This window comes from Oreochromis niloticus, linkage group LG8, assembly GCF_001858045.2.
Source record: "Oreochromis niloticus isolate F11D_XX linkage group LG8, O_niloticus_UMD_NMBU, whole genome shotgun sequence".
Lineage (NCBI taxonomy): Eukaryota > Metazoa > Chordata > Actinopteri > Cichliformes > Cichlidae > Oreochromis > Oreochromis niloticus.
Genome location: NC_031973.2, coordinates 477612 through 504129, shown reverse-complemented (window position 1 = coordinate 504129; position 26518 = coordinate 477612). Strand labels below are relative to the sequence as shown.

The following is a 26518-nucleotide window of genomic DNA, read 5'->3' as shown; positions in this document are numbered from 1 at the left end:
GTAAACATGACACATCACAGGTCATAAGGACAGCTTCCACAATCAGAGACCCGCCCACAGCTTTCACCCGTCAACAACTACATCTTCTTAAACGTGCTCTGCTAACAAACACGGTAACATCTCTCCACGTTCACACCCCACTCAGTGTGACTCGACATTGGGCTCCAGGTCCACCGCCCACTCGCCGTTTATCTTGTGGATCTCCCAGCGTCCATTCCTTAAAGCTTTTTCAGCTCCCATCTCCTGCCGGAGCCAATCCCAGCACTCAGGTGATATTAGTGCTAAGCTTCCTTCTTAATGCCTCAAAGAAGCTGGAATCAAAAGTACAGCAGCCATCAAGGAGCCGCTGTGACCTTCAAAGTCTCATCGGGAATGAGCTCGCCGGATCCACAGGAAGAAAAACAGATTTCCACGGCAGTGAAGGAGGTGATTAGGAAACATAGGTCTGCTTGATGACTGATTAGGATGAGCCATGTGTAGAAAAAAAAAAAAGAATAAAGGAAATCATTAAACAAAAGAAGACCAAAAAAGAAAGAAACTTTAAACCAAAGCCAGCCATATTTGCATTCATGGCATCCATTATTATAAATATTATTTTAATGTGACTTATTCTAATAGCCTAAATAAAAGGATAAAGTAAGAGATTTAGGTCGGGTTACAAACGTCTTAAACATCCTATAATAACAGAAACAATCTTAAAATCTTCGTAACATTTACAGTATCGTATCAGCAGTAACCTGCTGTATCTACGGTTGGGCTTTCTCATATACACCCTGTAATTGCTGCACCACCGTGTAATGCTTTAGTGATGACACATCGCTGTGAACATTGGACTCGACTATAATTTAATCTGTGTGAATGATTTGAGTGCAGATTTTACTTTTAAAGCTTTTAATGATGCATTTAAATACCTACACCCACTCCTTTCCACTGCCCTATTTCCCAGCGTGGACGTGTGATTGTGCAAGAAAAGCTTCAAATGTTCGTCGCTTTCTGGTTTCTTTACATTTGTGATTAAATAAAAAACCTGCGACTTCTCTGCAGAGCTGCAGGCTCAGCTTAGAAATCTTTGCATCCTGTTTTTGCTCAGATTTTACTCTAAAAGCTGTGAGGCGAATGATGTTGGGCTAACGGCTGCAGTTCTTCTTCTGCTATCCTGACCTCTGTTTAAAGAAAAATGGTCTCTCAGCCAACCATGGGTATGTGAGTATGGATTTTGGAAATTCTGTCCAGTGTAGCAGAGTTGGAGTCAAGGGATAACAGACTTAGTGGAGAGGCAGCTGAATGTGAGCGTGCAGGTAGAGAACAGTGAAGGACTCCTGTCAGCTCCTGCGATCCAGGACTGTGGAGCTGGAATTCGTCCACGGGAGGAGACTCCCAGCAGAGGCAGCTGAATGACACCGATGATGACACAGAAGCCAAAGGAAGAAACACCTGACAGGACGGTGGAGGCTGATTAGTTATCAGTGAACGAACTGGCATGAAGCACCCAACGACCCAATCGTTGCTGTTACTAGAAACATGTAAAATGTGTCAAAATAACGTTGTTATCCATAGACAGGCCCCACCCCTAACAACAGATCACTGTGATATACCAATGAATTGACTTCATTTTCTGTCTCCTACAAACGTTGTTGTGACAATCAGACAGCTCTGAAAACAGCAACAAGATGAGAAATGACATTAAAAAAAATCTCGACCTTGTTCTTGGAGCAACTGTGCAATACAATGAATTATCCAAAGTGCTGCTATTAAAATTTTTAATTAGCCTTTGCTGGAAAGAGTCTTTCCACCGAGGGTAATCTGGGCAACCTTTGCTCAGACAGATGGCTGCGGTAAATTGCTGCTTACTGTTTGGGATTTTGACTTTTTTAAGCCTGCATGCAAAAATGATTCCTATTAAAAAACACAAAGTCACCGGCTTTGCAATGATTCCCAGGAAGTGTGCGACGTACACCGTCATTTTAAATCGTGCGTAAAAGAAAAGTGTCGGGTCAGGTCACTCCACCATCTGTCGCTCCGGATTTGGGAAAAAGGCCAAGTGTAATATTTTGCTATTGTCAACCAACAAGAGCTGAGTCATGTCGACTCATCTCTTTCTGTGCCGCTGATCTGCTTTTACAACTATTCAACAAAAAATGAAGAGCCATCGGGCTCGGAGCTTGTAAGCAGCAGCTCCACCTAACAGAACGCAACATCTGCCGGTAAATCCCAGCACTGTGCTGTGTGTAATTAATACTTGCTCTTTGCCACATTTCCCACCCACAGAGTCTAATTTAAATGCAATAACAGCACCGACTCCACTCGTCCACACCGGATCACAGTCAGTGTGTTCCATCATCAGTCTGAGCTGCTGTATTTAAACCTGTGTCCTATAAATATGTTGGCTATAAATATCTGGATGTGATGCTTATGCCATCCAGTCCACTGCTTGTTTGTATGATATCCACTTTTTCAGTCCAGTCTTCGATGTCGATGCTTTGAGATTGAGAGTATTCGTCTTCTTGAACGAACAGACTGCTTTACAGTTATAGTTATTGCTTACAGGTTTTTGCAACTAAGCAAGCTTATTCTAGTTAACTTAAACCAAACTTCAAACTAAACAAGAAAAGACTTGCATAAGGATGCTGCTGAGGGGGGAACAACTGGAGCTGACTTCAGCACCTGCACATCCACGCGGTGTGCGTCTCACGCGGGGTGTTAGAAGTCGTCGCTGACCTCAGAGGATGAGTCAAAGGTGATCCATCACACGGGGCTCTGCAGTGACTTAAGCTGTGCAGAAATCGATATCGATGGGCTTTGATTTACACGCCAACTGTCCAGGAGAAATATCTATTGTGACGCCAGTATCATAGCAATCAATAATCATCCCAGAGAGTGACCCACGTCAAAAACATTTAGGAGGGGGGAGGATAAAGCCTCACACGCATGTTCAGCAGGCTGCAAGTGAACGACATTAGAGCTAAATTAGCTGGGTGGATCATCTGTTAATGATGACATAAATATTACTGTATAAATAAACTTACTGAATAAATATGGAATAAATTTTATGGAGTGTGTAGGGATGATCGCACTTATAGACTTGAAAACTGTCATGGTTTGGGTTAGATTTGCCTTTTTGTTCTTGTGTTTAGCTGGAAGATTTGCAGGGATATAAAATCGTTAGACCTCGCCTTCTGTCCTGTTTCTATTCTCTTCTTTCGTTTGAGTGGGATCCTAAGAGATGTTGGGGTGTCTACGCAGTATTCCAGCACCGAGCCTGGTTCTCCTACATTGGTGTGTATCACCACCTGCTGCCCATCCAAAGTACGCGGTCACGAGCTGCAGGCCACGACAGGCACCGAGTACAACCGTGAGTAAAGTCCTGAGAGGCTCAAGCTGTCAGAGAGTTGCAACTATTGCATTCTGGTTTCCAGCCAAGAAATACTGGACAGGAAGGGCTAAGGGTAACTTCAAAATAAGAGCAAGAGGTTTGAAGTACATAGATAATTTTAAAAATGCTAAAACACGAGATACACCCGGGCATCCTGTATGAGTAGAGCTGCAGGAAATGCTCTTTAGCACAAATCTTTAGCTTCTGCATCTCACAACTGTACATTCAGGTGCTCCGACTTCCAAAACTTTTTAATTTGTCCAAAATCAGAACCAGTTTGGGTGAGAGATAAAAAATTCTGGCACTACTTTAAAGCAAGTGAATGATCAGTCAGTATGAGTCACATAAGTCACGGAGATTCCAGCAGCGGTGTGCACGATGTGAGAATAATACATTTCATTTTTGTGCACTGAGAGGAATTCATCCAGCTAGAAAAAGTAAAACTGCTGACATCTGTAAACCGGGTGTGAGAACATTGTACCTCAACCTAACTTAAACTGACTGAATGAATTTTGCTCTCACGGAGGGAACAGAGCTCTCAAATGTTTCCATTAATACACTCAGATCATTTAAATAAAGCTTAAAAATTCAGCCTGACAATAGGAAAACGCCGTGTGTGCAGATGTACTCGATGGGATGATCAGGTTGTAATAAAGACGACATGCTTTGCAAAGACAAATAAAAAATGTTGCTCAGATACAGGAAACACAAAGAAGAAAACGGGGGGGAGCTCAGCGGTGAGAGGATTGAAAGACGACTGATTGAGTGACTCAGCAAGAATTCAAGATAGTGGAAAAAACCTGCGGAGTGAAGCAGGAATGAGATACAACGAGAACCAACCAGAGAAACGTGCACGAGCTTCGTTTTCATCAAGCAGCTCGCACAGCGGGGGAATTCCATCAGGGCTGCCTGCATGCCGCCGCCATCAGGTCATCAATCCCTCCCCAGCCACCTCGTCCTTTCCCTACCCAGCATCCCTTTCTCCTCCTTTGATGACAGCCACTTTCTGCTTCCCTCTCCTCCGTCCCGAGCTCTCCTCTGGTTGTGCGAGCTTGTAAAACCCTTCAGCGTGATGAGGCCGAGTGCAGGATTGATTTTCGGGGGGGGGGGGGGGGGGGTGTTAATTTTAACCCACCACCCAAGTCTGAGAGAATGTGATAGCGCAGTAAATGATGGGGAGCGATGGTTACGTAGGTGGTGCATCGTGTGGGGGAGCTAATAATGTCTGAGGTACAGTTTGCCTCCCAGGATGCCTCAGGAAAAATGGGATCTGTTGTTCAGTGACAAAGTGCCACCTTAGAAAACGGGAACCAAAGAAGAAGAGAAAAAACGCACACACGGGTAATTTGCATGCGTGAGACAACCGCTGTATTCATCCAAAAACCCGGCCTGATGTGAAGGGTGACAGCTTTGCTTTGCAGCAGCCTCACAGGAACCAGGAGGCAAAGAACGGAGTGGAATTCGACACAGACGTCCAGCCTAATGGGGGAGAGGAACCCGAGAGCACGCAGGGAAATTACCATCCAAAATGAGCCATTTGTGCTATTCAGATCCCTCATTTGTGACGCCAGTTAACTGGTAAACACGCAGGTTTTAAATACTGCAAAGTATGTAATCTTCTATTGTCTCTAACTGAGGACACTGCAAACTTTTGTTTTGCTATTAAATTATAATACATATGAACTGTGACACATTATAATCAGTTGACGTTCAGCGACTGCTGCGTCACCATCTTGTGGATAGTAGACCCAGCTCTGCTCTACAGCCTTGGGGACTAACCCAGTTCTACACCTGCTGCAGGTTCCACGTGGAACAGCCAGCTAGCATCTTTGCAGCAGAACAAGGAGAGTTGCCAGCTGCAGTGCAGGAGAAGAGAGCAGCTGGAGGGGCAGCTGATGGGTATTCAAGGACGACCTCAAAGCCAACAAGGAAATAAGAAATAGGAAGGACTGGGGAGGGTATCGCCCTCTCAGATGGATAAAAAATAAATAAAAATAAACTGCTGGCCTGTTAGAAAAAGAAAGAAGAAATAAATTCAAGGTCATCATCTCATGCACCTCTGGATTATTTTTAGCACAGCTACCTCCGGCGATTTAAAGTATCGATCCTTCTACTTGTTCTCTTTTGTGAGAGGAGAGGACAGAACCACAGCGAGGAAAATCTAACAAAAAAGGGAGGTGAAAGGGAAGGCTGTGTGGTTGTGGGGGAAAGGGGGTTTCAGTGTGCTGTCTGCTGACACACGAGGGCATGAAACGCAGAGCTCGTTACTGTTGAATATTCTGCAGGATCATAGAGTAGTTTGTGTCTGGTCTCCCTCTTCATGTGACCCGCTGACCTCCTCAGAAACTGGATTCCTCCACCAACGACTGGACTAAAAACTGGTCATCATGGCCAAAGAGCCAGCTCCCAGCACCAGGGCTGCTCCCATCAGCTGTGCGGTGTGTCTGGAGATGCGATGGTCCAAAAAGACTTTCACTGAAATAAGTTTTTGTTGTTGTAGCTTTCTGCTCACACTTGTTCATTGGAGGCTCGCTGCTTATTGATTCTAATGTTAAATATTTTGCTTGACTGATTCAGAAGCTTTTGCTCTCCAGGAGTGTGTGTGGCTGTTATTCTAACCTCATTTTCTCTTGTTGTTGTTTTATTTCTTTATTTTGATTTTTTTTATAAGGTAGACAATAAATCAGCCTAATTTTGCTACTTTGGCTTCGCTGCATTCATTACCCTTCCTGTTAAACGTGTTTTCTTTGTTACGCTGCCCTTTGCCAACCCTGGGGGAAATTTCAGCTGAATCGATGGTAACACTTTGTGAATACAAACATTGGGGTGTTGAACTCAGTAATCGGATGGTTCCTCTGTTATTTGGTGCCTCGTTCACCTGATTAACTCTTGCCTTTTAACAAAATACGGCACCTAAATGTGTTAAAATCAGAAGGTGATCCATCTGATGTTGTTACTGATGCCCAATAATCCCAGTGGAAATGAAAGAAAGTCACAGACTGCAATCACTCCCCTCACCCCCGAGCCACGGGAACATTAATCTGCTGGTTCACACTGTGGAATTTTGACAAGGGATTCCCAACATGAGGCTTTGGTAAAGGTCCCCTACGGAATAGTTTGTGCACAGCACACTTCCTTTAATCCCAATCACGGGTGAGCAGCAGGAGAGAAAGTGCTTACAGCAGAGGAGGTCACAGCAGGAATCAAACCCTCAACCATGACAATACCGATGCTCTGCACTATTCATTAAGCTACAAAGAGAAGTGAATAACTCAACAATGCAGTGTACATGCTTTGCTTTTCTGCAGCATTCCAATACTATCTGACTCAACACAATCATGAAACAAACGCACAAACACAAACAGTATTTTAAAATATGTGTTGCAGGCGTTCCTGTGGTTGTACTGAGCTGACTGCAGTGCGTGAAAAGTGATCTGATGCATCTTCAGATTCTAATACTGCATTTAAACGAGTCCTTGGAGGACCATGTTGACTTTTGCACTCGGTGAGTGAAATAAGCACTCGCTGTGGACGCACACAGTCACGCCACAGATCCTCCTCGCTGACAGAAGCTGAGAGGGGCTTCTTCACACTGGAGAAGAAAAGTGCGAATGGCGGGAGCCAACTATGGACTACGGATTGAGACTTAAGAGTCTTACTGGCACCGAGCTTATCTCCAACCTAATCCAATTATAATAACCAACAGCCCAGTCATAAGGCTGTCAGAACTGTAAGCCTATTACAATAGATCCTGTTCCCTCAGATTGGTGGCAGGGAGGAGGAGGGTGAGGGCTGGAGGGGAGGAATGCAGAGAGGGGGATTGAGAGAGAGAGAGAGAGAGAGTGTAATTGGCTTTGGATAAGAGGGAGAATGGTAAGAATAATCAGCCGTGTTGTTTGTAGAGGAGAATAGAGAAAAACTGAGCCTGACAACGAGCTCATTGTTTTTATTGTACAACACATCATATTCTGAATATCATTAAAAATATCAAAAATGAAACGTGTAACTGTCAGAGGTCAGTCTGCCTCCCTCTGGTTGTGTTAAAAGCCACATGAAAAAGTTTGTTTTTGTACGAAGCACACATACATTACTTTTAAAACATGGCTTTGCAGCTGCAGGCTGGGTGGTTTCCAACCCTCTCAGGTCCTTTCAATCCACAGGTAATGATCTGAAACTCATGACTCTGCCACTGCTCCCTGCTGCTCAGAAAGATTGGATTCATAAAACATGAGTGTTTTTTCCCACCCATTTCATTCACACTTGATACTGAGGCGTCCCTCAGGGTTCAAGTTTGGGTCCTCTAGTCTTTTACACTAACCAGAGTTAGAATGTCATCCTAAGACTCAAGACTTCATCGTGCCTGAAACAACAGCTGTTTAATGCTTTGAATTTAGCTGAAATCATTAATTGACTGATACATTTGTAAATTTTAAGTATAATTATATTCCCTTTGAAATATAAGGTCATGTGGCAGTGTGGGTTGATTACATAAAAAATAATAATGCATTCAATTTTTATAAAATATAGTTCTTTCCAGTAGTGTTAAGGCTAATTGCACAAAAGAAGATGAAGCAAGGCAGTTTTAAAACCACTTTCACAATATAGCACATATATATTGATGCCATCAAAACCCAACAGCTTGAAATTGTTCAGTGGATATCACCTCAATAGTCAGAGTAAGTCAATATGGTGGTAAGTAGCCATAATTTTGTGTGCACCCTGACCTTACACCTAATGGCTCAGTTGCCCTTCAGTAAAAATAGGACTGCAACCTGACTGCATTGATTTTTTTAAAAACATTAAATTACTGATTGCAAGTTGCACCAACCAACTGGTCAGCAGAGGTCGAGTGTGTAGCACCCACAGCAATCAGTGATGGTAATCAGATTACCAACATACTACAATCAGTCAGAGTCAGTCTGAACCAGTGAGCACAAGTCATCTGCAATGTGTTTCTTTACAACTCAGCTGGTTGCAAACTGGTTCTATTCTGGTTACATAAAAGCAAACACCTGTGTCATTTTGCAGTTAAATCAGTTTAATCTGTGGGAATCTATGTTTTTCTGGTTGGACTGCCAGCAACTACTATGGATTTCTCTTTATTAGGCAGCAGCTGACTGCGAGTAGTTGCAGACTCTGTTCCCCTTTTCAAAGCAACCATCTCAAAGGTAAGAAGATCACAAAACTACTGTTTTCCCTCAAAGGACTGTATAACGAACAGTCTAACAGTGGTCAGTTGTGACCCATCAAGAGTAGGGGTGAGTTTTAATTTAGCCAAAAACCACAAAATATTATTATTCAAACTGAGGTTGACTTTTGCCAAAGCCAGACGGCAGCCAGTCTGATAAATACACCAAACACACACACACACACACACACACACACACACACACCTGCCCTCTAATCCTGGTTGACAATCTTTATCCCCAGACCTCTTAGTGACCCTCCATCACACAGAGGTTACATCAGAAAGCTGTCAACCTTCAACATACCAATTTCAGGCCTGAGATAATCTAACACACACACACACACACAAAGATACACAGAAATACCTCTGATGGCAGGTAACACACACACACTACACCAAGACAGACAGAGTTTCACCACACACACACACACACACACACACACACACACACACACACACACAAACAACTGTCAGATGCTAATGGAATGTAATGAAGCCTATAGCACATCCATCCAAAGAGAAGAGCCATCACTTCAGACCTCCATGTTGTTGTGAGGACCTGTAGATGGCAACACCATTCGAGACAAACAAAGGATCCTAAAATAAACAGACCCAATTCCATCCCATAATGCACCCTTTTGCAGGCTGAGGCTTTTGTGTCATCCAGGTAACAACCTCTCCTGTGGTTCTATTCAGAGCTGTGTTTATCATCTTTGCTGAAACAACAAGTTGATTTTTTAGAAAGTTGGATGAAGGTGGTATCACAGACAAGCACCTGATACATTTCTCTGTTGGACTTGTCAAAGGTCTTCTTTTCAATTCAGGTTAATTTATATGGCACCAAATCACAGCAACAGTCACCTCAAGATGTTTTATATGTCAATACTATATTATTAGAAAGGAAGCCCAGCATTCAGACGACCACCTATGAGCAAGCACTTGGCGACAGTGGGAAGGAAAAACTCCCTTCTAACAGGAAGAAACTGAGGGGCAGTCATCTGCCACAACCAGTTGGGGGTGAGGAGAAAGAGATGAACAAGAAGAGTAAAGAAAAAGAGGCAAAACACAGACTTATCCTACGTACACACAGGAAGTGATGACCAGAGACTAGAAAGTTTATGACCTTTCAAAATAGAGGCTGGCAACAGGAAGTGGACGATACCTGTTATAATCTTCTCACAGCGACTAAACATGCCTGTGAAGAATTGGGTTAATGAACTGGTATTAAATATATTAGAGGGTTACCTAGGCAACCAAATCTTGGAATCTCTGCAGGCGATGAGTGAATGACTTCCAACTTTAGGGAGAGAGAGGACCAAAGCTGAACGGCACGCGGCAGTGTCGTAACCACACGTGACGAGTGAAGAAGAGCAGCAGCCTGAGCCTATAGCAGCTTATCTAATGGATGGTTCACAGTCACCTGAGCCTTCACAAGAATGGACCAGGTGACCTTTACATAAGTAAAAAGTAAAAATTATAATCCTGTGTATGTATCAAGCTAAACAGTACACAATTTAATGTTTTAGAGAGCTAAACTAAATGTTCCCATGTGAAACTATGATATGAGGTTATAATTATTGACTGACTGATGTTTGTATGTCTAATGTTGCTGTTTATAGTCATTTATATTGCTGATGTCATATGGATAAAGTCAGTTTTAAAGGTTTTTTTTTTATTGTTGCTGTTGAGTTTTAAGAGCATGCCAAGCATGCCATTTTTATTTCATTCCACATGCAGGTAAATATGCAGCTTGTGAATTTAACCTTCTCTTCTTGACCCATATCAATTATTTATTAGTGCCGGCTTTAGAAATAGAGATGCAGTCCAGCTCCAGGCTTCATCTTTGGACCTGCAAGCGTGCGGTCTCTGCTCACCACTCGCTTTTATTTAAAGCGCACAGACGACTTAAACGTTTTCACATCACAGGTAACTCTTCGCTTTTTTTACGCTTCCAGAAAAGTCATAAAACACACAGAGTTTTATGGATACTCAACAACTTGAAGTAATTATATTTTCCCCCAAAATGGGTTTTCTGCAGAGTGTGAGAATAAAGTACGCAGAGCCAACATTCAATTAGGACTTGCTGTACAGAAACTCAAATTACAAGAAGCAGTGTTTCTCCTTATATAAGCATCGGTTTATTTCTCTCAGCAAAGATTTCGCTGTTGGTTCAGCTGCTTGTAATTTTAGACACATTCATTTGCTGTCTAATTAGGCTGCAATTAGAACAAAGGTGAAAACTGGAAACTTCAAATTATCTATATGCGTGTCATTTTGAAAATTAGCTCTCCCCCTCCTGCTCTCTCTCCGCACCCCGTGGACTGCCCGGATCACTCGGTAATTAGGCATCCAGATAAGCTCAATCAATCCTAATGGTATGAGTGATTGGTAAAATTAGCTGCGGGGATGAAGCGGGAGTTATTCAAAGCCGTGGAGGGCGTCGGCATTGCATACAAGTCACAAGCCTCCTTCTGGATTTCTCGCTTTACACTTTTAGATTTCGCCGTTTATTTTGGTGTTGAACAAATTGAGCATCCCCAAAGACCCAAGTAGCAAACACTCTATGCAAGTGTCTGTACCTTACACCAGTTATAAAACAGAGCATTTAAAAGAAGTTGTTTCTACATGGGAACAATGAGTGCAACAGGCGAACTCACAGGCGGGAGGCAAAGAATATGCTTCAGGACCCACAGCAGAAGAAAATGAAATCCCACAGGACTAATTATTGCATGCATTAACAGTAATAAATTTAAACACAAGCACACAAAGATTAATGGTATCACTGAAACCAAATTTATGCTGCACACAAACAGACTTCCTAAAACCTGCAAGGCCGAAAACTCCCAAAGGAAGTCGGGGACCGTGAAACTCCCCGCCAGCGATACGGAACCATGCAAGCAAATAAACACGACCAAAGTAAATAAGCTGAAAACAAAATGCCCTTCGCTCAAACTAAACTAAACATGAGAGGAAAACCACCAACACGATGACCAGAACTAAAAAGGACAACATTTTTTACAGTGTGCTGATACAGTCCATATTTACAGCAACCATATTTACCCTGTATGTGCTCAGATTTCATAACATAAAGGATCTTTTTCAGGTGAATATGTTGGGTCCAAAGCATCCATCACTGCTTCATCTGCACACCCCTCTGCCTCCACAATTTTCATACCTGTCAAGTAAAGGAGCTGGAGCTCGCTAACATTTCCACTTTGTGTGTTCCCGTATAGTCCTCAGCTTCCAGTTACACTTGTAATACACCTGTCAGGTCTTTGGATACGGAGAATAATTAGCATTGTAAATAACCCTACATACTTTTATTTAGTTCCTTGCACCTTATTTTGGGGCTTATCGCCATTATCTAATATCAGCTTCCTGTTTGAGTTTTGAAGCTAATATTTTGAAGGGACGATTTCCTTCAGAACTGTTGTCGGTGCAATTTTAGCGGCAATCGCGGGAGTTTGAAGGGGGGATGGTTTAATGGAGCCCATGGAGATTTATTTAGTCATTAGCAGCCTTTAGATTGATAGAGGCACAAGGTGTTCATGATGTAGATAAAGACATGTTTAGATGTTTTGTGTGAGAGAGGCTCCATTTGTTAAATTTGATGTAGAAGCTTACGTTATGTTATAAAGGTTTACGAGTCTAAGAGTGTGGATTTTTAACTTACAGGCTGTTTCTGTGTATTCATCCCCAGCTCTTACCGTGAGATTGATGGTTTACTGCCATTAAATCTTCAATACTTCATCAGTAAAGTGTCACCCTGTCATTCGGGGGGCTTCGCTACAAGCATGTTATTTTTTTGTACATTGAGACTCTCTTGTTTGTGGCTGAACATAATGGAGTAGCACTAGGGTCAATGCTAAACTCAGTGTGAGAATCTGTAGGACACCTGTGACCAGATGAAGCTGCTCGGGGCTGTAAAATCAACACCTCGCCACACAGATCCCAGCAGTATCCCAGTGTGGGAATCGTAGCAGTGGCAGTCAGGGATAATGTAACACAGAAAAAATAAATATCTGTCTTGAGCTCATGGTGACTTTTCAGTTTTGTTTCCAAAAATCCACAAGCCAAAGAATAAAAACAACACAAAGACACGAATTAAACCCTTAAATCTGGAAACTTGGAACTACTCATGTTCTCCTTTTTGAATAATTAAAAAAAATTCAACTAATCAGCTAATTAGTTAACTGACTACTTCAGTGACGTCTCGGCGGTGCTGACTGTTTCAACAGGTTTCAATCATTCAGCCAGCTTTGATCACGCTCTCCGTCCCACGTCTTCCATATCTTCACCGTATCCGACTTGAAACCAAAAACGTACTCTGAACTGGCAAAAGTGTGATTTACCTGAAAGTTTTTTGTCAGTAAAGTTCTGATGGTGGAAGAATTGATTGTTGGCAGATTTTCCGCTGAAATCAGAAAGAAGAAAGGAGTCGTGTTTGTGCATATGCGAGTGAAAAGTTTACTTTTTCTTCCTTGGAGCGTGTCCAAGACTCCTGCCGCTATCATTTGGCTCTCGCCCCGGTCGGCCCAGTTTGCTTTCCAACAACAGAACCCTCCAAGCATGAAAAAGTAACACCAATTGGCTTTACTCAAAATTATTTCAGTCGTTTATTTGTTGAATAGAAAAAAAGGGAACCTGTCTCCTGGCTCCACTGGAACCAATTGGCTAAAACATAAGCACCTTTTTGTTACTGGGAAGGGCCCGAAAGCTCACGTTAAACTCAGCGTTACCTCACTCGCCCTCAGTCCCGCTCTCTCTCTCTCGCACTCAGGCCTGGCCGGCCGCCATCGGCAGGGCGAAGAGCTGTAGGACATTTGTACACTGCGGGGCACATCTCTGCATAGTGCACCACGCAAGCACACACACGGCCACACACAGCTGAGGCGGAAGAGATAACGGCTAAAACGACTGCAGTGAAAAGGTAATCAGGTCTGTTCAGCCATGCAGAGTGTGGCGAGAAAACTTCAGTCGAAAAGTGTGGAGTCTGATTTTCAACATCGAGAGCGGGAGGGGCGCGTCTGGGATTTAAGCTTTGCAGAGGTTGAATCCATAAACTGTCCTCATTCTCGTACAAACCACAGACAACGTTAAGACTTTTGGTTTAAGTATTCCTGCATCAACCTGAAGCCATCAGGTATAAAAGCAAAGGCTTTAAGATTTAATGTGATGGCAGCATGTTTGGATATTGGCTGCAGCATGAGGTCATCACTGATGATGCACTTCCTTCCTTCCATAAAGTTCAAGTAGGCATTTTATGGGGTCTTTAAAGGTGTTAAACATCTATGTGTAAGTCAAAGAGGTTGGTTGTGGTGAAAAACGTCCCTTTTTTAGGGGACGTTAAGATCACCAGCACCAACAATCAGTCAGACACAGTAGAAAGCTGTGCTGATGAAGAACCCTGAGCCTGAGCGTATATTTAGCTGTTGTAGGAGAAACTCGGAGCGGTTTCTGGCCATAAAGCCTGTTTCCTGAGGGCGACCCACAGTCTCTGCCACACTGCAGCCTCCGCCACAGACAAACGAAGTTAAAGTCTAGGTGTGAGCAGACTGTGCAGGCCTGCCTGGAGGATGAGCAGACCCAACAGCTGACCACTGCTAAGGCTGCACATCACTTTAAATGGGCAGGGTGAGACCCCGGGGACACCCGGGGACAAAGACAGCTGCTGTTAGACTCACCAACAGAAACCTTATGTGATCTTTTACTTCTTCTTATTCGTCCTGGCTGACCAAACACTCGAGAAGTAATCAGTAAAAAAATATTTGTTTAATCCTGACTTCTTATCTTGTTTTGATAAAGATTAGAAGTGAAATTCATAACAGTAATTAAAGTCTCATTTATTGCTTGGCTGTACTTGAAAGGAGCAACATTAGTACAGAAATATATTTAACTGAGTTCTCTTCATAAAGAAGCGAATCACAACAACATTCACTGTAATGGGGCTTTACAGTGTGAGCTAAAGATCCCAAAAGCACAGGAACAAGCACTGGCAACAGTGGGAAGGAAAAACTCCCTTTTAACAGGAAGAAACATCCAGCAGAACAGTGATGGGAGGAAATGCAGAGTGCGTGAAAAAAGGTGAGAGAAGAAGAAAGACTCATGAGAGTCCCCCAGCAGCCTACACCTATGGCAGCGTAACTAAGGGAGGAGTCAGGGTCACCTGATCCAGCCCTAACTATATGCTTTAGCAAAAAGGCCTATGATACAATACTATGGTACTATATGATATGGTCATTAACATAAGACGGGGGCCTGATTACAGAAAGACAAAAGTAACCGGAGTAATCGGAGAGATGGAAGAGCTGTAATCTGACACTGTTCAAGGTGTCTACACAACAAGCCAGACTTCACTCTTATAAAACAGTGGTGCCAGTTAGTGTGTAAGACAGCTCATGCTGCAGTATGAGTGGCTTTACAGCACCAGGCTATATAAAAGCTGCTTGTTTATCAAATTCCTTCTTTTAAGAGTTTGATATTTCCAAAGTGTCAACATGAGGATGTTTTAAGATAAGCAGTAAAGACAGACACTTGTAGTAGCGGCAGAGTGGCACTTGTTCTGCAGTACGATCAAGATGTGTCAGTCTGCAGCTGACAAACTGATTAAAATGTCAAATATGAGAAAAATAAAATCAGGAAATTGAAAGTCAGACACTTGTGATTTCACCTCTTTATATTCACAACAGTATAGAAAAATGACACTTTATTCCTCACACTGACAGGCAGTATTAGTTCCTTTTTTCCTTGCTTAGTGCCACACACACACACACACACACACACACACTGTGTTTACCAAATATGTTAAACAGTCTATTTTCTGCAGTGGAAGAAGAAGAAGAAGCTTCCTTCTAAAACTTGTCAAACTCCTTTTTTCTGTCTTCAAGTTGCTCTCTGAAGTTAACTGTGTCTGCGAGAAAACAGCAAGTCTGAGCTTTGTCATTTGTAGCCTGTCGAAGAACGCAACGACATAAGCAACACATGGACGCTTTGACACACACACACACACACACACACACACACACAGAAAATCTGACAGCACATCGAGCACCCTCATCAAGCATGCTCATAAACATTTGGAAGGCTGGCAGTGGCTCCTGGCATTGAGGGATGGTGTGTAGTGTGTCTGTGCTGTATCTGCTGAATGATCATCCACTCCACAGCAATCAGTGTTCTGCGCACACACACACACACACACACACACACACAGTCACACTTTAGTGAAATGGAATAGTTTTAATGGCAGATAGTTTTGTTCTAATGAAAAGCAGCTCATGACCTGCACTGTTACTGCCTCTGAGGACCCCTCATCTATGGTTAGGGTTCATCCATCCAACCAATCAACCAACCATATTCTGCCATTTTTCCAGGTCTGGACAGAAAGTCCTCCAAAGATGCCCAGGACTTCCTCACCCAGGCGTACACCTACCCAGAGACCTCAACTAGCAGGTGTTCAGGAGCCACCCTGACCAGATGCCTGAACCACCTCAGCTGGTTTCTTTCAATGTGGAAGAGCGCTCTTCTCCGAGTCCCCGCTGAACGTCAGAGCGCAACTGAAGCTGTCATCCTTCTCTTCTCCAGAACAGAACAGTGACACACTTTGTACTGGATTAGTCAAAGTGCTGAAAACGTCTCTAGCAGCAAGTGCAAAGACACAAGTGTCTGAGACTGATAGTGATTAATGACTCCAAGAGTCAGAGCAGAGTTCGCTGTTGGGCCAAGTAAATGTCTCATATTTAAATATTACACAAGAGGAAGAAGTCACAATGCTGTGAGTCTTGGAAATGATTTATAAAAGACTTCTGATGGTTTGAAAATCAATCATCCCACTGTGAAGATCATCATCTACAAGTGTTACAGAGATTAAAAAGCTGCCAGCTTCAGCAGACCAAAGACGGACCGCTTGATGTGAAAGCGAGTCTGCAAGGATGCCAAAATGTCTTCACAGAACCTGCAGGTAACTGTTTTAATTGTTGGGAAAAGCCACCAAAGAGCGGTTGTCCAAAACAGTGTTTGGCAGTCTGTTCTGGACAGACGAATCAAAGATGGAGTTGCTTGTCCACAGTAACAGGAGCAGATCAGAGACGGCTATCGGCAGAAGCCTGGTGCTGGGAATGGTTTGGTTTGGTTTGGGGGCAGCGTGCACTCGTTTATTATTGAGGTTTGATCATATTAAAACACACCTGAAGTTAATCTGTCTGAAGCTGGACCATAGATGGATCTCTGCTACCCACAGACATCACCAAAGGAAAAGCTCAAACTGGAGGAATGGTAATTGGTCATGGTGGAATGGTAAAAAATGACCTTTATTGCTCTGCTGTTATCGTTTGATAGTTATTACACTTTTATCGCAGAATGCAGCATGGCCTCCGAAGCCGAGGGCGCACTTATTTTTCCACAGGAAAACCATTAATGGAAGAATTGCTCCGTCAGTGACTAAAGCCGATATCCTAAACTATAACAGCATGGATCAAGTCAGAAGCACGAGTCGAGCTCAGTCATTAACAGAACGACCCACATCGCAGTAAAAATATCACCTCAGTCTCTCAGAGACCATAAGAGGGAAACATAAATGAGCAGAAATTACTTTCAAGTCTGATTCTCCAAAGAAAAATAAATAAAACAAATGTAGAATAAAAATCTCCACAAACAACTTCAAGGCCAATTCTTCCATTAAGAGAGAAATGTTTAATCGTCTCTGCGCTGCAGTGATTTCATTGAGGCCCCGGGTACCTGAGCAGCTTTATCACGACCGCTCTCTCGCTCGAGCTGGCTCCGTGATACGACGAAAACAGCCACTGGACTCTGAGGGGAAATAACCGACGGGTAGGGCGAGGCAAAGAAGAGAAGCAAGAGAAGAAAAAGCAAAACAGAAGGAAAGCGTGGAGAGACGCCAACCTGGAGGGGAGGCTTATTTCTGTCCTTCCCATCGCAGCAAAGACAGAGCGAACGAGGGAGCGACGGCCAAAACTGGAGAGAGGAAAGCAAAATGTCACGCACCCACTCCCCCCTCCTACCTTTTTTTCAGCTCTCGATTTTCTTCAGAAAATATTGCTTTCTGTTCCTGAGCCAAAACTCAATTATAATGTCCAAAAGCTCGGCTGACAGGGGCTGGGTTGTTTTTAAAGCTGACAAAGGGCTCCAGAACCAAAATAGAAAAACCCAACAAGTCTGCAGAAATAAATACAAGCTGTGACATCATTAATATGAAAGAAGCAGGACTGAGATTTGTTTGGCTTCTTTCAGCCAGTCACTCATTTTTTATTTTATTTTTTAATGATGGGTTGAAGTTTTTGCAAATAAAGTAGCTGGTTGAAAAAAACAAGACTGAGGAAGCTCTTGAGCAGCGTACCTGGCCTCTCAGGTGTCACGATCAGCTGTAAGGTTCAGTGTTTGTTTTTCTGCAAAAACAGATGTAGAAAAAAATGATATAAATCATTTGAACTAATATATACAAAAGGCTTCAGACTCCGTTTTGTCTGCTCTAAGCTCTGTCTGAAGTCACAGGGAGGGGAAATCCTTATATAGTGATGTCAGGCAAAGAAGACCCGCCCATTCATCTGTATAAGAGAGTCAGCCAATCAAAAGACAGCTGGCTTAAAGGGAGCGTGGCCTGAAAGGAGGAGCTAAACAGCTGGTTTCTTTTAGGCCCCTGTATTTAAATGTTTGGATCTCTTGTTCTGATGTTTCAGCTAGAAAACAAAAAACTATCAGCGAGGTGAATTTTGCAGTGTCGAGCTGCCAGGCAGGACATTTTTATGTGCAGTGCACAGGGTTAAGAGCGACGGCTGCAGAGGGCAGGGTTCGTCTTATCGCGTCCTGCGTGAAAGCTGCTTCCATCTTCGGTTCTGGCCGCTCTGGCCTCCAGATCTGCCCACCTCTGTCCTCTGCTCCCTGGGCAGCGCTTGGGCTCCGAGGCCCCGCAGACCGGCTGGACGGACACGATAAGACTGAGGCTGCTGAGGACACACACACTCATATACACAAAAACATAAGCTGCAAACACACACACACACACACACACACACCCCGGGGAAACACAGGCCAGCTATTACAGCAAGAGACTTCCATCTCTGACTCTCGCCTTCTCTTCACAAGCTCATTTTTCACCCACCAGCTCGGCTCCTCCTCGGGCTGCTGTTTGTTCTTGTGTTTCTCCAACGCTGTGGGAGTGTGTACGCATGTGTGCGTGTGTGTTTTCTCCTTGTCTGTACCTTGACTAATGATCTAAATAAAATTATTCTGCCATCTTTATTTATTCTCGCTGTCAGAGCTTTAACACTCAGATGCTGTCACAGCTAGTACATTTCTCAGACTACAGGTCAAGTCAACAGTTTGATGCCATAATTTGTTTTAGTGCAACGAAGGCAAAACATAATGCATGAAACAATGAGTGAGCCTAACATTATTTAAAATGAACTCAGTGGACAGTTTCACTGGTGTGTCTGCTCCTTTTCTCCCCCCAAAGGTTGAGTTTGGCCTTGAAATGTCTCCACTGATCAGCTGTATATATCACCTCTGTACCAGAAGCCTTTTACTTTTCCCTGAGACAAAGGTGAAAACATCATGTCTTGTTTTGTCTCATTACCAGCTGAAAACATGAAGGTATCTACATGTATGAAAAGATGCAATTTCAATTTGGCTTAAATTCTCTGGAGTCGGTTCAAACTAAAAAACAAAAGTATTCCACAACACTGTGTCAAAATGATGTCATTTCCTTATGTTTTGATAATAGGAAATAGATGTACTGATGTATTAAAACATGCAAATTTAAATGGAAGTGCAGTATATACGGAAAAAATAGAGTTTGTATAATTTGAACAAGGTTGAAAGTGAATATTTGGTGTGAGCAGCTCAGTCTGAACTCTGTGATTCAGCTGTCTTTAAGTCGTCTTTAGAAATAGTTCTCCAGGCTTCTGGAAGGACATTCAAAGCTCTTCTTGGGACGTTTCTCCCTCTGTTCTCTGTCAGGATGATGCCACACTGCTTCAGTAAGGTTGAGGTCTGTGCTCTGGGGAGGCCGATCCATGACTGATATCCAGGTTTGGTTTTACTGTTTTGCAAACTTGTGCTGAAAAATGAACCCACTGCCAATCAGAAGCTTAGTGGACCATAATCTGACAGGATACTTTTTGTGTTCATAACTCTACCAAATTAGGCCAAATCCCAGCAGCACAGGCTGGAACACAACAGCCACAGACTATTTGTCTGCTGGATGTCGTGTCTTAGACCTGCCACTTCTTTTTTTGTCCTCTGTTTGTCAGTTATGTCAATTTTTAACGGCACCATGGTACCTGAGGTCTTGTCTAGTTTTTGTCTTTTTGAGCTGAACAGCTGAATCGCCTTGTTGAAGCAAAAACACCGTTCATTCCTTTCAAACTGTGTTATCTTTGACATTTTGATGGATTCTACAAATGACACTGGAACAAATTCTGCCCTTTTATGACAGCCTGTTAGTTACACAGTGGGTAAAGATATCATTTAAAATTGCTTCTTTGCTAAGTTGTCTGCTCTGTGTAAACAAAACAGCGGTTCATCCCTGGAGTTTTTTCATTTCTGAATGATTCACAGGTCAGTGCAAAATGATCCAACAAAGTATTCAGGCAGAGCCAGTGTGTGAAAAAGCAGCCAATGGCCAAAGAAACATTTTCAAAGACCTTTAGAAAGCCTTGAGACCACTGTTTAAAAATTACAAGCACGTCTGACTGCTTGGAAGCAAAAATATAAAGAAATTAGGTCTGGCTTTGGCACAGTACTGTATACTCAGAGGAATTTCTCTTGAAGGGAATGATGAAATGAAAACTCGTGACCTGACAAATATCTGTCCCTGATGCTGAGCCACATTCGGCGACCATGAATGTATTTGTTTGATGAATAGCTCATGAGCTACCAGCATTGTGGGAAAGATGAGGAACGAGTCACGAAGCAGAGAAGAAACTACAGCGAAAAAAAGAAAGGGTGAAGGCGGAGTCACGGCAGACTCACCAGCACTAACAAGAAGAAAGATATAAAGACACGAAGAGATAAATTATGACCGTGACTAAATTTCTAATCAAACATTAAAAACATTGCAACACCTTCATACTACTTTCCCTCCCTCCTTAATTTTGTCTGTTTAATTTCATCACCTATTAGTTTGTGGTGGAGTTGGGGAGCATGGCGGACTATAAGCCTCCCACTTGAAATGCCATTTGAGTCACTTAGGGTAATAGCTGATAGCTTCTCTTTTATTATCGACTGTTTTAATACAGGCGAGCGTGGCGAGGGACCCGTTCTGTATAATGATGCTGTGGCTAAGTGCTGTGTAGATGGCACTTTGAATGCCGCATCAGGATTGCATTCATAAATACTGATGAGGGCGGCTGATGCGCATCTCAGATCTCGCCGTTGCAGAGACGGCGGCGAAGAAGAAAGTCTGTTCGTCCCGCCCCGCGTCCCCTTTAATCGACCAATCAGGGCAGCTTCTGACATAGTTTTGGAAAAGTTAGGAAAAGTTTTGAAAGAAAGGTTTTGGTTGGAGTTAGTAAATAGATTTATCTGGAGGAATAAAAGGACAGAGCTGATTGGTAGTTAGGAAGTTTTATCATTGCTGTCAGCAGCTGCAGAATATTTCATGCTGACTGGAGAAAAAGAGAGAAATACGTTCACCACGATTTAAATGTGTGAATCTGGACATGAAACTGGAAGAGGAGGACGGACGGATGGATGGATGGATGGATGGATGGATGCATGGACGCGTGGATGGTTGGATGCATGGACGCATGGATGGTTGGCTGGATGAATGGAAGGCTTCAGAAAACCAAAGAAGTGGGTTTATTTGCTCTATTTCAGGATGTATGACAAACGTTGTCCTGTGGAATTCAACAGCACTTGTATTGTATGTTGAGTTGAGCGGGTATTTTTTTAACATCTCATTTTCACTCTTTTTTTTTAGCAATACCTACAGAAGACTAGAGCGATGCTGTTCGTTGGACTTTAGTGAAAACCATGCACTCCCTTTAGCTTTGTAACTCTGCCTGCTGCTCTGGTCTCACTAAACACTTTGTGCTGTCTGAACTGTAAAGATTTGACCTTTAATAAAATGTACAAATCTGTCAGATGTCAAGCAGCAGAATAATTTGCTGTTTGTTATAAAAGACATTATGAAAAGGCAGACGCGGCTCCTCAGTCTGAAAAGCAAACCAATGCCAAAGTACTCAATGACTAGTTTTAAGTCTTATGAAATTGAGATGATGTTAATTTAGCAAATTATGGCCCTCATTACATTGAAAATGGAGCATTATTATTATATTCATTGGCTAATGTCAATCACAAATCATCACACAATAAGCGTGAACACTTCCTCAGTTTCACAGTCCAAACTATTTTAAGATACCAAGATGGAGGCAGCGCAAACGCTCGGCTCCAGGCTTCACTGATCTGTGGGTGATGATGTGGTGGTTACGAGTGTGACAGTTGAATTCAGTGGAAAAACAACATGTGGAAACTCCTTTTCTGCCTGTGACTGATAGTGATCATACTGTACGCCACACTGCACACTCCGGTTTTATGGAGTCTTGATTGAATGGACCGCATGTCTCTGTTTTATTACGAATGCAAATCTGCATTCTTGACGGATCACCTGGTAGACTGGCCGTCACCGACTCCTCACAGAAAACAGCGCTGGTATATTTTTATCTTTCAGCCAATACTGGGCCAACTTTCATCCAGTTTAGCTCTGTAGCTTTCTCCGCCTCAGCACCAACAGCTGCTAGCTACACCCTTCCAAATGGTTTGTTTGATGTGCTCGGGGTCTTTGACAAATCTGGGAATCAGCATTTTATTACTACACTCCCGGAATATGGAATAATTTGCAGGAATAGCCCAACATAAGCATGCATATATCTGCTGCAGAATTTAAAAGCATTATAAGGGATGTGGTGAAGAAGACATGAGGATGTCTACACCAGGGGTGGGGAACTCCAGGCCTCGAGGGTCGCTGTCCTGCAGCTTTAGATCTCACCCTGGGTCAACACACCCGAATCACATGATTAGTTCATTACCAGGCCTCTGGAGAACTTCAAGACATGTTGAGGAGGTCATTTAGCCATTTAAATCAGCTGTGTTGGATCAAGGACACATCTAAAGTCCTCTGAGTCAAAGGGCATCAGATATGGAAGCCTGCAATGGACACATTTGCACGTAGCTAAGTAGGTTTACATGCCTAATGAAAAATGGATGCAAGTTATACTAATAAGTGAAAGCAAAAGTAATAAATGGCACAAACCCAGGCCTCCTTCCACCTTACTGAATACTAATGCAGACTTTAGTAGCATCGAGCTCAGAGTTTTTGTGCGATGAACATCAATATTTGACCCTCTGGGCTAAAAACAAAAAACAAAAACAAACTTCGGATATGAAGTTTTTTTGTTCATATCAGAAGAAAGAACACATCTACAGTGTTTCAGGAAACACTGTCGTGTCTCAGATGTTTTCAGCTGGAAGAATACTGACGTAAAACAAGAAATGAAATGAAAGAATGAAGTGATGATGTAATTTTCACATTTTCTGAGTATTTCATTGCAACGTGCTCATTAACTAACAGCAGCACATGCATCCTGCTGTTATCTGTAAACATGTGAATTTTAATGCAGATTCAGGTCCAGATGGAGGTCCCAGATATCTAAATATTTTCCATTATTAACATAATTTGAGAGGATTTTTGCATCCCTGTTAGAGGTGTGAGCTCTACTTTGCATAACTGCATTTGGACACAAAGCCCGCCGTAGCCCTCCCCTCCTCCCTGAGCCTGACTGACACCAGCAGCGCTGTCAAACCATAAGGCACGCGAGCTTTAGAGATAACGAGAGGTAAATATGGACATATAGACATGAATAAATAAGTGCACATACGCCATTTGAGTCTCCGAGTCTCTAATAGCTCGGCTCTTATGAAAGATTCATGAGGCTCGGGTAATGAGGTTGACATGGATTCCTCTCATCTGTGCTGCTGCTGCTGGATCTACATCAGCTGCATGAGCCAGCTCTGATGTACGAGGTGAATCAGAGATAGACCCGACCCGGTCAGCCGAACCTCATCAAACATGCTGAACATGCACGCGTGCACACAGTAGAGAGGCCACAGACTAGCTCAGAGATCAGCGCAGGCAGAGATTGAATATGAATTGCGTAAATTTAAATTTGTCATGCTCGTGGTGAAACGCTCAATTGGGGGAAGAAGAAAGTTCTTTGTGGAATGAATGAATTCAGAAATGCAGTTTGTAAGGAGACTGACTGCAGACTGTAACAGCGCTCAGACCTCATGTGGGGGTGCATCGTCTTACGTGAGGTGCACGCCGGGCTGCTGAAGGTTGTGAAAGACATTTTTAATCTTTCTGAACAGAAAGATCTTTGGGCGGAGCCAAAGTGATGGCAAAACATATCTGATCTGCATTAGTGAAAGCTTACAGATAACAACAAAGATTTCTCTGGCCATGTTGAAGATTTGTTGAATGATCATTGTGTAACAGACCAACGTGCTACCTATGATATATCTGGACGCCAGCAGCCGTGGAAGATGTTTGCTGTGACAAACAAACTATAAACTCTCAAAGCTTCTACTCTTTACAAATCAAACCCGAGTATAGACAGTCTGCATCATCCTGATGTAAGAACCCAGGCACTTTGCCTTTTGCCATGCCAGCATTGTATAAGAGTGTTTATGAAAACTTGCCATGGCTAAATCAGTGTCAGACCAACACACCGAACCATACTGTGGGATAGCCTGGCCTTTGTTTCAGCTCACATCTCTTCAATAAGATGTTTTGGAGTAGACGTCACAGTGGGTGGTTGTTGACTTTCTATAGAGAGCTTCAGATCATCCTGGAAGGCTGGAAACTATTTTAAGATGAGCATTGTTAATTTTTTTGACCAGTAATTTTTGCCATAGTTTACATCAATGACAAAAACAAGACTTTAACTAAATTAAAACTAATGCACAAGGACAAAAGCAATAATAACAGGAATAAAAACGAGATGAAAATATTCTGGAGCGACGAGAACCAGAAGTGATGTCCGTGTGCAGATTAGAAGCTGCTCCCTGTTTTTACTGAAAAACTGGACACAATGTGAACGCTCGGGAGGAAGAGCAGATATTTGGACACATTTGTCGAGGAAAATAAGAGGCTTTGTAACTCTCACCCACAAAAACATGACAAACTTTTTTACACTTTGTATTTTAGTCAAACTGAATCGATATTAGATTTAGTCTATTCTAATCTTATGATATGTAGTCGCCTGGGTGAGGTGTCCCGGGCACGTCCCACCAGAAGGAGGCCAAGGGGCAAACCCAGGACACGCTGGAGAGATTATATCTCTCGGCTGGCCTGGGAGCAGCTTGGTGTTCCCCCAGACAAGCTGGAGGAGGTGGCTGGGGAGAGGGAGGTCTGGGCTTCTTTGCTTAGGCTGCTGCCCCCGCGATGGAGCCCTGGATAAGCGAAAGACGGACGGACGGACGGACGGATGTGTAGTCGACTAAAACTGGTCTGCTGCATAAACACATATTAATGTCTTCTTCAGCTCCCCAGTTTCAGTAATTCTTCACTTTTTCTTCTTGCACTGTGAGTCCGCCTCTGTCCTCTCACCTTTCTTTTCTGCTTTACCTCTGAAACCGAACACCAGAGAAAACTCTTAATATGAATGCAAAGGAACTATTTGATATTATTAATACTAATTGGAGTCCTCAGAGTCTCTGCATGTAGAGAGGTTGAATAAAATATGTAAAACCACTCCGATGACTCACAGTGGATGCATCCATTAATCTGTATGGAAACTGCGAGCAGAGAACGTGAGCTTGCGTTTGCTGAACTTACAGTGGAGAGATAAGTGTTATTGCTCTCATTACGCTGCAGTCATGATATTCATCTCTTGGTGCAGAGGCCGACGGGGCGTCTTCGCTGTGCTGAGTCAGTTTGGGGTCTTAATGGAGTTTCAGTTTGTTTAGTTCGTTTTATTTTACAGCTTTATTCAGATAAGTGCTGCGATTGGAGTCTTGAGCCCCATCGCAGTTCATATGCGGGCGTTTGATCAGAACAGTTAAACAGATGCATTATGCTGATCTGCGCCTCCTCCTCGCAGCGTATCAGCATTCATTACCTGGATTAGTTAACAAGTTTCTTGTAATTATCGGCTGAATTTAACCAGAGGGCATTTTTAAAGAAATGGATGCGGTCGTTCCAAGAAAGGGACTGAAAGTTCTGAAGTGAACAACGCTGATGTTTCTGCTTTTTGTAACGTCACAGAGAGAAGAAGTCAGACGCGTTCTCGCGAGGTTCACATAACGGTTCATGTAAGTGACTGATTTAAAGTTTGGCTGCCATCCTCCTGACAGGAAGCCCTCTGTGCTTCTTCCAGAGTTCCTCCAACATTTGGGACACTTCCTGGAAGTCTGATATCTGCAGTGGCTGCTGGATCTCCTCCACTGTGTTAAAGAGTCCAGTCTTTGACATAAATTTCATGGAAAGACGTCGACTCTGGAAGCCAAAACTGGAGTGGGTGAGTGTGGATTGTGTTGATGTGGCCGGTCAGGAAAAGACGGGGGATCTTCCCAGTTGTATGTGTATGTATATAGATGTAAGCATGTATGTGGAAATATGTGTGTGTGTGTATGTACGGATACAAATATGTATATATACATATTTGTATGTATGTGTGTGTGTGTGTGTGTGTGTGTGTGTGTGTGTGTGTATGTTTGCAGGTGTATGTATAACTTGTACACATCTTTCTTGTGTAAATGTAAATTTGTCTGTTATTGTGTAAATACTTACGCTATTGTGTACTTCACACACATGGAGAGATGCCAAACTGCCTTTCACTGTTCTTGTAACAGTGACAATAAAAAGCTATTCTATTCTATCCTATTCTAAAAAAAAAAAAAAAAAAAAAAAAAAAGAATATTTGATGCCTAATAAGTAACAAAGC

The 26518-nt window shown here is 42.9% G+C and overlaps 1 protein-coding gene across 3 annotated transcripts in view; it reads right to left on the bottom strand.

Annotated features, from left to right (window-relative positions):
* grid1b (glutamate receptor, ionotropic, delta 1b) overlaps positions 1-26518 on the bottom strand; it is a 578026-nt gene that overhangs the window by 411250 nt on the left and 140258 nt on the right. The gene's annotated exons all lie outside the window — the stretch shown is intronic.